The sequence below is a fragment of the Lampetra planeri genome, chromosome 66 (genome assembly GCF_965212315.1).
Source record: "Lampetra planeri chromosome 66, kcLamPlan1.2.h2, whole genome shotgun sequence".
In the NCBI taxonomy this organism is placed as follows: Eukaryota; Metazoa; Chordata; class Hyperoartia; order Petromyzontiformes; family Petromyzontidae; genus Lampetra; species Lampetra planeri.
The window spans coordinates 1877918-1889170 of record NC_136172.1 but is presented as its reverse complement, the minus strand read 5'-3'; positions in this window follow the sequence as shown (position 1 = coordinate 1889170).

Below are 11253 nucleotides of genomic sequence, written 5' to 3'. Positions count from 1 at the left end.
CCGGAGGGCTTTGCTGGCATAGGCAATAACTCGTTTCTCTGCTTCCTGTCTCTGGTACAGTACCGAGCTGATACTATGATCTGAGTATGCGGTCTCCAGGTAGTATTCTTTCCTTTTCTCTGGGTATGCTAGGCAGGATGCCTCTGTGATCTGTCGTTTTAATTCTTTTTCTGCGGCTTCCTGTTCCTGTCCCCACTCCCATGGTTCGTCTTTTTGCAGTAGTTTGACTAAGGGTCGAACGATTCCTGCGTAGTCGTCCACGAACTGTCGCAGGTAGTTGCAAATCCCTAAGAAGCTCCGAAGGGTCGTGACTGTGGTGGGCGATTTGAGTGCGAGGAGGGCTTCAAGTCTTTTGGTTTGGGGTAACATTCCCTCAGTGCCGACCTGGAGCCCGAGGTAGTCCACCCTTTTGCGTGCCCACTGTCCTTTTTGTATTGAAATCTTTGCGCCTGCTTCCTTTAACTGCTCGAGGGTATGCTGGAGGCTCTCGAGGTGTTCTTCCCATGAGGAGTCCTTGACCAGTATATCGTCGACATAGACGATGGTACCTCGCTCTTTTGCGTCGTCCATTGCCTTGTGTAGGAATATGTTAAAGTCCGCAGGTGAATTTGAGTATCCAAATGGACATCGGTTCCAAGTATACTGTATTCCATTGAATGTAAATGCCAACTTGTATTGATCCACTTCTTTCACGGGCATGGTCCAGAAGCCATTTGATAGATCCATGGTGGTGAGAATTTTTGCGCCTTTTATTTGGTTGAGATTCTGGTCGATTTCTGCCATTGGCCATCGAGATAGGGGAACCGTTTTGTTGAGTTGCCTATAGTCGATGGTGAGTCGCCACTTGCCTGTGGGTTTCAATACAGGCCAAATCGGTGAGTTGTAGGTTGAGTTGCATTCTCGAATTATATTCTTCTTGAGTAGGTTCTCCAAGGTTTCTTGGATTGATTCGTAGGCAGCCAGTGGAATCTTGTATTGTTTCACATATACCGCTGGCGCTCCTTCCAGTGTGGGAATAGATACCACGTGTAGGTCGGTTTTGCCGCAATCATAGGGGTCTTCTGAGAACAGGAAGTGGTATTTGTGGAGCAGTTGACGAAGCTCATTTCGTTGAGTGTCGTTCTCGAGGGCGTCTGCTGCTTCAATTTGTTGTTCGATTTGTTCTTTTATTATGGAGACTCCTTCATCAGTTTGCAGTTCGTCGGTTTGGCCTCCAGGGGGCGGTATATACTCCATGAGGGGACGGTCATTTGGTGATACTGACTCTAAGTCGGCTTCCTTTCGGTCTTCTCTCAGTCTGTTAGTCATTAGCTGAGTGATCCGAACTCCTGCTGGGAGCTCGTCTTCGTTCCTGGTTGTCGTTGATAGGTCGTTGAGCTCTTGTGTTATCACTTGGATTCCCGTGGAGTCTCTCATAACGTCTTCATCTTCTGAGTCCCTTTGTTGCTCCGGCATTGATTGTGCCCAAATTTGTCGGGATTCAAGGTTCATAATGGGTTTCAGGCGATTCAGTAGTTCTATCCCAATGATCAACTCTTTTCCGGGGCTCCGTACGACATATAGGGGATGGTTGATGTTGATTTTGTTGAACGTCAACTTCGTCATAACTTTGCCCAATGGTCGCATGTGGGTCCCTTCACATCCTGAGTAGGTAAGGTTACTTGGCATCATCTGTAGTGTTTCATTCTTCCTCTGGAGGGCAGTCTGGAGTTCGTCAAATAATTCTCTGGATATCATGGATATTTCTGCTCCAGTATCACAAAGGCCCTGGCTGGTCAGGGTATCTTGCAGTATTACTTCCACGTGGACTCGTCCGACTGGTCCTACGGGAATCAATTCCCCCAGATGATACCCTTTTCCCTCTGGTACCACTTCGGTGATTGCTTCGGGGCTTCTCGTCTCCCCTACGTTCACTTGGGCTACCTTTGCTCTGGGTGTGTCCTCCTCCTGTGTGGGTATAGTTGGTATTCTTCCTTTCGCTATTTGCATGGGAGTCTTCATATTCCCTAGGAGCTCTTTTTCCATCCTAATGTGGTGAGCATATCGATTCCTGTTAGCTAACGGTGGTCTATGCTCTATTGCTAGTGGAGGCGGCAGTGGGGGACGATATGGTGACTGGTTTGGTGGGCGTCGGCCTCCGCGGGGTAGGTATGGCCCGTCACTCGCTCTTCCTCCTCCATAATTCCAGCCTCCGCCCTCTCCTGCATTCCATGGTGGTGGCGGCTGTGGGTGCCAGGTTCCCCTTGACTCGTCCCCCCCCCCACGTGGAACGTTATTCAGCGTGTTGTGGACGGGTGTTGATTCTATTGGGTTAGGCGCCCTCTCCTGGGGGAATTCATGTCCACCCCGTGTGGCGCTAGTATTATTCCTTGGAGATTCGCTTCCCTCCAGATCGAGGCATTCTTTATCTCTGGTGACGATGTGGGTTTTGGCTATACTAGTGGTTTTCCGTCCGTTCACCCAGGCCGTGTGGGCCTTGCTTTCAATCTGGCGTAGGGAGGCAGTCTCGGGGTCCAACATCATTCCTACTATTCTCACTATTTCAGGTCTCAATGATTGGAAGAACATCACTTTTAAGACTGTCTTATCTCCCTGGGCATTGTCCACGTCCCCTGCGTAATATGCTTTCTTAAGGCGTAGGAGATAATCTCGTGGGTCTTCGTCTACACGCTGGGTCATCAACTTTGCCGCGTTCAATCCTTCGGATAGTGTGAAGTATTCCCCAAATCTCTTAACTACTGCTCGGCTCAATTGTTTAAAGTCACTCTTCACCCTATTTGGCAGGGAGTCTACCCATGGTCTGGCGGGTTCATGTAGGCTCCTTGATAATAAACATGCCTTTTCTGCTGATTTACCCAGACCCCGGATCTTAGCCTCCTGTTCTACAGTAGCTATGTGAGTGTGTATATCCCTGTTCTTGTTATGTGGATCGAAATAGGGAATTCTCACGAGTGCTTTGTCCATTAGTTTTAGTGTCTTACTGTTAAAAGTGTGTTGTTCGTCATCAGTGGTGTCGGTTCCTGAGGAGTGCTCACTTGAGCTACCCTTGTCTCCACTATCACTGTTGTCATGTTTCCCGTGTCTGTGTCGTGATCTCCTTGAGCGGTGTCTATGTGGTGAGTGTTTTTGTCCTTGACCTTCATGCTGCCTACTACGTGTGTGGTGCCTGCTAGGTGAGGTGTTGTATTTATGTTTGTCTCGTGCTTCATGGTTATCGGGATTCCTGTCTCTGTCATCTGTGGTGCGGGTGGTTTTGCGTGGGTGATTTTTACGTGTCATGCGTCCCTCTGGTGAGCTCTCTCTGTTACCCGTGTCGTGTTGATAATGTTTACGTGAGGTGCGTCTCTCTGGTGAGCTCTCTCTGTTACCCATGTCGTGTTGATAATGTTTACGTGAGGTGCGTCTCTCTGGTGAGCTCTCTCTGTTACCCGTGTCGTGTTGATAATGTTTACGTGAGGTGCGTCTCTCTGGTGAGCTGTGTCTGTCATCTGCATCATGTCGGTCATGTTTGCGTGAGGTGTGTCTCTCTGGTGAATTGTGTCTGTCATGTTTACGTGAGGTGCGTCTCTCTGGTGAGCTGTGTCTGTCATCTGCATCATGTCGGTCATACTTGCGTAGCGTGCGTCTGCCTGGTGTGCTGTTTAGGTCATGTTTCCCGTCTTGCACCAGCTCCGCCCTTTTCCGCCCTATCATTACAGTGTATCCTGATGACTTAGGGTTAATTATTTGTCTCTCTCTCTAACGTTGGGGTGGTCGGCCTCATGTTTTCCCGTTTGTATTATTATTTCCTCTTTTCTCTCCTCGATTTGCGAGGGTGTTACTTCATCAAAATTGCTTTGCACAGTAGCCATACTCATTGTGGGATCTGGCCCTGGGCTACGTCCACGTGGCTCGGAGTGTGGTAAATTGTTACTCCCGTATGTGTTCTGTGTATCAACGTCTGGGTGTTTCACTGGTGCATTTAGTGCGGATTCTTTCTCTCTCATGAGGACGTGCAGACGCTCTACCTGCACCATTAAGGACAGTTTCTCTTGTCTTTCCCTTTCAAATTTTTCCTCATTCCATAATCTTTCTCTGTCTGTCTGTGCGAGGAGGTACGAGTCTACCCTCGCTATTTCTGCAATTTTTACGTCACGTTTGGCTTTGCCACATTTCATCACGTCCTTAAGTAGTTTCCTTCTATGGGCTTTAACATCTTCTGTATGGCACCCCTCCCATATATCTCTCTGCTCCGTCTGCTGGCTAGCAGTCCGTCCAGTACGTTTTAACACAAATTCCCGATATTGTTTTTCCATAGATTCCATCTCCTCCTCAGAGGTCCACTCTGTATCAGTGTTATGCGTTGGTGTGTCAAACTCAGAATGTTGTGGATCCTGTGCCATCTCTATTATGTAGTGTGGTTAATAGACTTAAGAGTTTATCTTAATTCTAGCATCTCATGTGCGGCGTGAGTTACTCTAGAATTCCCCTTCAGAGCACATATAATCAATTGTATCACAGGATGCCGTCAGTTCAACTCGAGCAATTAATCTCAGCCCAGCTGTCTTTGTTATACTCTGCTACTCTGGTATTTCCCTTCAGAGCGCGTTTCGTTTGCATATCCCCGTTTACAATCACAAGGCAACGTTAGTTCACAACACTTTGATTAACACAACAGTGATTCGTTCCTGAATTCATGCACAAACTGTCTGCGAGAAATCCCGGACCCGAGCCCCCATTATGTTGTATATGTTGGTATGGAAAATTTTGATGTGTTGTATGCGTGCGTGGGTGAAATTATTATGTTGTAAATGTGGGTTATGAATATTCAGTGAATATAATAATAATTAAATGAAATTTGGCCAAATGTGTAATTATCCGGAAATATGTTAATTATGTAATTATGCACATTTAATTATGCCAATCCGAGAGGTAATCGTATTAATTATGCGAGTGGGTGTAATTATGATAATGCAAGTCGTTATGATAACCAGACCCCGCCTCGGTGACGAGGGTGGGTTATCGATCGGAATAAGGCAATTAATCGTATGCAGTTATGCAGGTGTGGTGTAAGTATGCAAGATTAACTTAGATTAACTCGGCATCGTTGTCTAGGTTCGTCTCATTCTCGCTTATCTTTAGGTCCCCGGTTCACCCCGTTATCGCTTTAACATTTACTGAGTATGTATGTGTGTTTATTAAGGTCACCAAGTTCAGATCTCAACGCAGAGGCAGATCTTATGCATAGACTTCAGGAAAGAATCACACAACCACTTCTGTATTAATCAATTTATTACTAATTCAACCTCAACTATGATATAGTATGCGAACTCTCAATCCCGGAACGTCAACACGGCATCAATACAGTATCATCAATGATTGTCTGATTTCACTTGACAACGGCACATGGATCCCGCATAACGCGATGGTTGTTAGTGAGAGAGAGTCGTTAAAACATGCAAATACTATGCTAAGAAAAACCTTAACGTTAATGAATGATTACTCAATATTGTTCACGCAGTACCGCCCTCCTTATTGATCATCCGCAACCCTTATCACGTTGTTAGCACCTTGGGTCACGGGACAGTTGAATATTCTGTAGAGGATGCGAGTACGTGCGGCGATTATGACTGAAAGATACTTGAAAGATTATACGGCGATAAAAACACAATCAAAAACAGTTATTATTCTTAAAGGCACCAATCTCAACAGATACATCGGCAGGTTATCTGACAACAGAATGGATCGGAGTAAGGGCCTGCGACGGTGCTCCTTTACCGAAGATCGTTATCTTATCCAGTTTACTAATTGGGGACCAGATCACCTGATAAGGATCTGGTGGGCCACCACTCCCCACGTGAGCGTGGCTCGGCGGAAGGAGGTGCCAAGAATCAATTTGTATTGATGGATCTGTTGGGAATTTATGCGATTAAGAGTACAGCCCACTAAATATTAAAGAAAAAAAATGACGAATACTCTTATAAACGACGGATGGCCATCACTCGGTCTCGAGTGTTTCTTCACAGCCACGGATGGCTTATGGGTTCGAGTGTGTTTGAGTGGTAAGAGTGGTCTTGAATAGTCAATGTTCGGAGTCGGTTCTTTATGTCAAACAGACGCCTGGTGGTCGTGTGGTGAGGGGGCGGTGCGCGTCATACGTATTAGTCGCTCCTCTGTCGCCGTGGTGAACTGTTGATACGCTGTCGCAGTTCGGAACCCGGTCGGTAGATGGCGCTCACAGCTCGCTCGCAGCGTGCAGTGTTGAGCACGAAGCCTCGTCGCCGATCCGCGACGCTCTTGCTACTCCGGCGGCAGCAGAGACCTCCGACTCGGCAGAGGTTGGCCCACGCAGGCCGAGTTGAGCTGTCAAGCGGGTCTTGCCCGCCTGCAGAGGAGATGGGGAGCCGCTTGAGTCGAGCCCCGAAAGCCGGCTGAACTCGGCTGAGTCCCAGAAGCTGAAGAGTCGAGCCGACCCGTTGGTCGCAGCTCGCCCTTGAGTCGACCCGCTGGCCGCACTCCTGAGTCCACCTCCCGTGGTCGACTCGCTCCTGAGTCGACCCTCTCGGTCGCACTCCTGAGCCGACCCTCTCGGTCGAGCTCCTGATGAGTTGACACTCCTGGTCGAACTCGTGATGAGTCAAGCCGACCCTCCCGGTCGAGCTCGCTCCGGAGCCGACCCGCTGGTCGACTCGGCTGATGAGTTGACACTCCTGGTCGAACTCGTGATGAGTCGAGCCGACCCTCCCGGTCGAGCTCGCTCCGGAGCCGACCCGCTGGTCGACTCGGCTGATGAGTTGACACTCCTGGTCGAACTGGTTTCCAATGCTCAGAGTCCTTTCTTTTATGCCGAAAAATCCCTTTAGACCCTGCCCACAAGGCGGGGTTTCTTTTGATTTACTGTGTCAGGATCTGTCCGTAGGTAGGTGTGTCCATGTGTGTGTCCGTACGTCCGTATGTCCTGGTGTGCATCACCCACGGTATATTCCGTTGTCACACTCCCTCCATAAAACCCACGAGCAAACAATCAGATGTTACAAATTGCCTCGAAGTCGTCTCTCTGTCTGAGTGCAATATTATCTCTTGTCTGGCCTTCTTCATGAACCCAAAACACAGACGTTACAAATCGTCTCATAGGCCGTGTTGCACAACCTGGAGGGAGGGGCACACTCCCTCCGATCCTCACAGCACACAGAGACATGGTTAAAAGTTTTAAATTAACATTTGTCCCTTACCATTTCCCAGTTATGATTCTGTATGTAACCTCAGGTGTGTCGTTTCCCATCGTGGTGCTTGACTCCAGTGGAGGTGTTTCTCCGAGCGTATACACTCCTATCCCGCATTGCGGAGATACAAAGACGGCCGGGATCTCCCTTTCTCTCCGACCCTGGGTTTAACATCGCTTTTTATTATGTATTTATTTTCGACCTGGTGGTGATTCATCCCGTTATCCTGGCTTTTCACAAGCTTTACTTTTGTCTTTCATGCATACGCTTATTATTATTAATTTATTTCCGCTATCTTAGGTTAAGGGGTAAGTTTCTTGATCCTAGGAATTCGTACTCCTTGGTGTCTGCATGGTTATACAAGCGGAATATAGTTTACGGTGAATAGCGTTAACATCGATGCCATGCACGACATTAGGCATTGTGATGTCTCTAACTTAACTTGCCTGTCAGGGCTTTACTGACATGAAGTTACACTCCACAGCCCCGCAGTCTTTGCCCCACCCCATCTCTGCTCGCCGTCGCTGTCCAGCTGACGCCGTTAACTCAAGGCCTCATTAATTTCCGTCACTCCTTGTAGGTGAGGGCGGTTGAACCTTGGAGTCAGTTCTGGTTTTTGTCTGCTTGCTTCTTCTGATGTCCCCTGACCCCGGGAGTTATTATTTCTACTTTTATGGCCTGTCGAAGCCCGACTCGCTGTTGCTGGGCTGGTGGATCGCTGGGTTGGTGTCGTTCCCGGCTTTTGCTTACGTTTGCAGTTCGCCGCGCTCTTATTGTTCATACCCTCTTCAACCTTATATCGACTATTCGCTCCTGTCTGGGTGCGATTCAATTTTGACTTAGGAAGGTTCTGATTGTCATATGCTTTGGGTCGAGTTGTATATTAAAGTATGGAAATAACATTTCATATTGACTTAATGATGGTGATGGCTCAGTAGGCGTAACTTGTGGCCTGGTTTAATTGGAGTGGGTGTGAATATCAATAACTTTAGCCTACCCTGTTGTTAAATTCCGACTTTAACGTTACTTTAATAGCAATACAGAATAATTGAGCTTTTCGTCTTAACTAGGCGAACGCGAACTTCTGGTGACCTCCGCAGCCTTGTTATTCAGCTGAGTCTGCATCCTTGATATACAACGCTCTTATTCGTCCCACTGTGGCCATCCAACCTTCTGCTCTGGGAGTGTTATTCTTAATTTCAGGTCAAAGGCCCCCTCACGTTCAGCCGCGCAGGGTTGTTTAAATCAGTTCCCTCCCCTGTGCACACAGCCTGGCTGACCCACTTCATTTGACCACTCACCCTGGATTTAATAATTTAATTCTTTGAAACCATGCAGGATGGTTGGCTTTTTGCCTTAATTATGTCTGGCTGACTCTCCCACTGTCTCTGCCGCCTGCACGGGTGACATATGCCCGTTCATCAGGCCCCCTCCTTCCTTGAAGCAAGGTTGCAAATTCTGCCATCCTAGCCCTCCTCCAGTCCATTACTTAGTGACACCTGGTGTTTTGCAGTCTGCTGTGCTTTGGTGTGTTTTCATTCATTATATAAAAACAAGTAAAAAGATAATATATAAAAATATCATCAAATATTATTAATATCAATTTTGGAAGAAGGCTAATACACAACAATAGCACCATCAGTATACTTACTATACTCTACAATAAGCTGAGTTACTAACGGCAAGTAATACATTACAATACTACGTCGTAAAAGTTATATAATATGCTTCCATCTAAACTTTATTCTCTTACATCAACCGAGCATATACCGTACTATATACTGCCATAGATAAACCCAACATTAAATTATATACTGTATTGCAATAAACCACATTTCAACAAACACTATGTATTATTCTACCTACCCTAATGTGTATCAAAATGGTTTATTACGTCCTTCCAATGATTGCTAAGCCAGAATCCATCTTCTCGGTTAAAATTGTCTCTGTGTTTGTATATGTGGATCGCCTCATGAACGAATCTCTCATGATAGCCAGGTGGCTTGCAGAGAACCTCTGTCTTGGAGAAGTCAATGTCATGTGAGCCCACTGAGTTGTAACAGTGATCTGCCACGGCTGAGGTGTTTGTCCTACCGTGTTTCAGGTCAGCTTTATGTTCACGGATGCGGTCCGAGACATGTCGTTTGGTTTGTCCAATGTAACTGCTACCACAGAGGCAACTTAGTTTGTAGACGCCAGGGTACTGTATGTCTGGAACCACGTCTTTTACAGACGGTACCAGATCACGGATTTTATGTACTGTGTTGAATCGGACCTGGATCTTGTGTTTAATCAGGATTTTGGAGATCTTTTTTGTGACCCCAGCAATGTAAGGTAAGGCGATGGTCTTGAAAGGCTCCTCAACAGGATCCTTCTTGATGGTTGGAGTGATGGCCTTGCGGATTGTGTAGTCGGAGTAACCATTAAATCGAAATCTAACGACTTTACTATCGGAAACTCGGTCAGAGTGGGGCAGATTTGTGATTGACAGAAATTATAACTAGAAATAAACTCTAATACTCAATAAATAATCGTTTGAAATGAAGAAGAATTCATCTTTAAAAGTTCAGGCTTTTAAGTGCAGCAGGTGACTCAAGGTTTGGTGAAAATCACGTGATAAAGTGAACAGCAAGTCATTTTAAATAGTAATAACAATGAGAGCCAGTGGCCAAAACATTTTGAAAAGTGTAGCTATCCCCGACGGGGAATTGAACCCCGGTCTCCCGCGTGACAGGTGGGGATACTAACCACTATACTATCGAGGACTCGCTCAGAATGAGGCTGATTGTAGATTGGCTGAAATTATAAGAAGTAGAAATGAACCCCTATACTCGGCATATTACCGATTGAAATGAAGAGGGGTTTATCTTTAAAAGTTCAAGCTGGTTAGAGCAGCAGGTTACCTAACGATTAGGGAAAATCACGTGATTAAAGTCAAGAGCAAGTCCTTTCAAATAGTAATAACAATAAAGAGAGCCAGAGGCCAAAACATTTTTAAAAGTGTAGCTCTCCCCGACGGGGAATTGAACCCTGGTCTGCCGCGTTCCATGTGGGGAAACTAACGACGTAACTATCGAGGACTCGGTCAGAGTGGGGCTAATTCGTGATTGACAGCAATTATAACAAAAAAAACTTTAAAAGTTCAGGCTTTTGAGTGCAGCAGGTGACTCAACGTTTGGTGTAATTAACGTGATAAAAGGGTACAGAAAGTATTTTTAAATTGTAATAGCAATGAGAGCCAGTGGCCATTTTCTTTTTAAAAAGAGTTGCTCTCCCCGACGGGGAATTGAACCCCGGTCTCCCGCGTGACAGGTGGGGATACTAACCACTATACTATCGAGGACTCTAGATTTGAAGCTTTCGTGACTGCAACGATTCATATTCTCAGGTTTTTTCGGTAAAGTCACGTAGGTAAAACATCAAAATTAATAAAAATAAAATAAAACAAAGATCACGACGTTTCGGAGGCAACACAAGTCTCCGTCATCAGGTGGGACCGTCACAGCCAGATTAGCTGCATCAAGTGAGGCAATGATTCAAGATGTAATCCCTTAAAAGCGAGTTGAGGGGGGAGGAGAGGGGGGGGGGGAGATCATCAGAATGTGGTAGCCAATGAATGGAACGTATCGGGAGGGAGGGGGAGGCGGGGCCAAAAGGGTGGGCGTCGGCGTGGAAGCGATTGTGCGCAAGCGACAAACTGCTGCACACGTCAAACGTTTTGGGTAAAGAGGGGGGAGGGGGGAGGGGGAGGGGGAGGCCTGATACACATGATAGAAAAGAACGAAAATGCCCATGTTTATACCAATGCTGGCTGAACAATGAAGAGATTACTGTTAAAACTGGGGATGTTAACACTCGGTAAAGTAAAGTAAAATAGTGCCTGTCAGATAAGATTGTCCTAAAAAAGTGTAATTAAGTTTTTTTTGCGTGGTTAATAACATCTTTCCAATGATTACTAAGTTTGTACCCATCATCACGGTTGAAATTATGTCTGTGTTTGTATATTTGTATGGTTTCGTGTACAAATCTTTGATGGTAGGCAGGAGGTTTG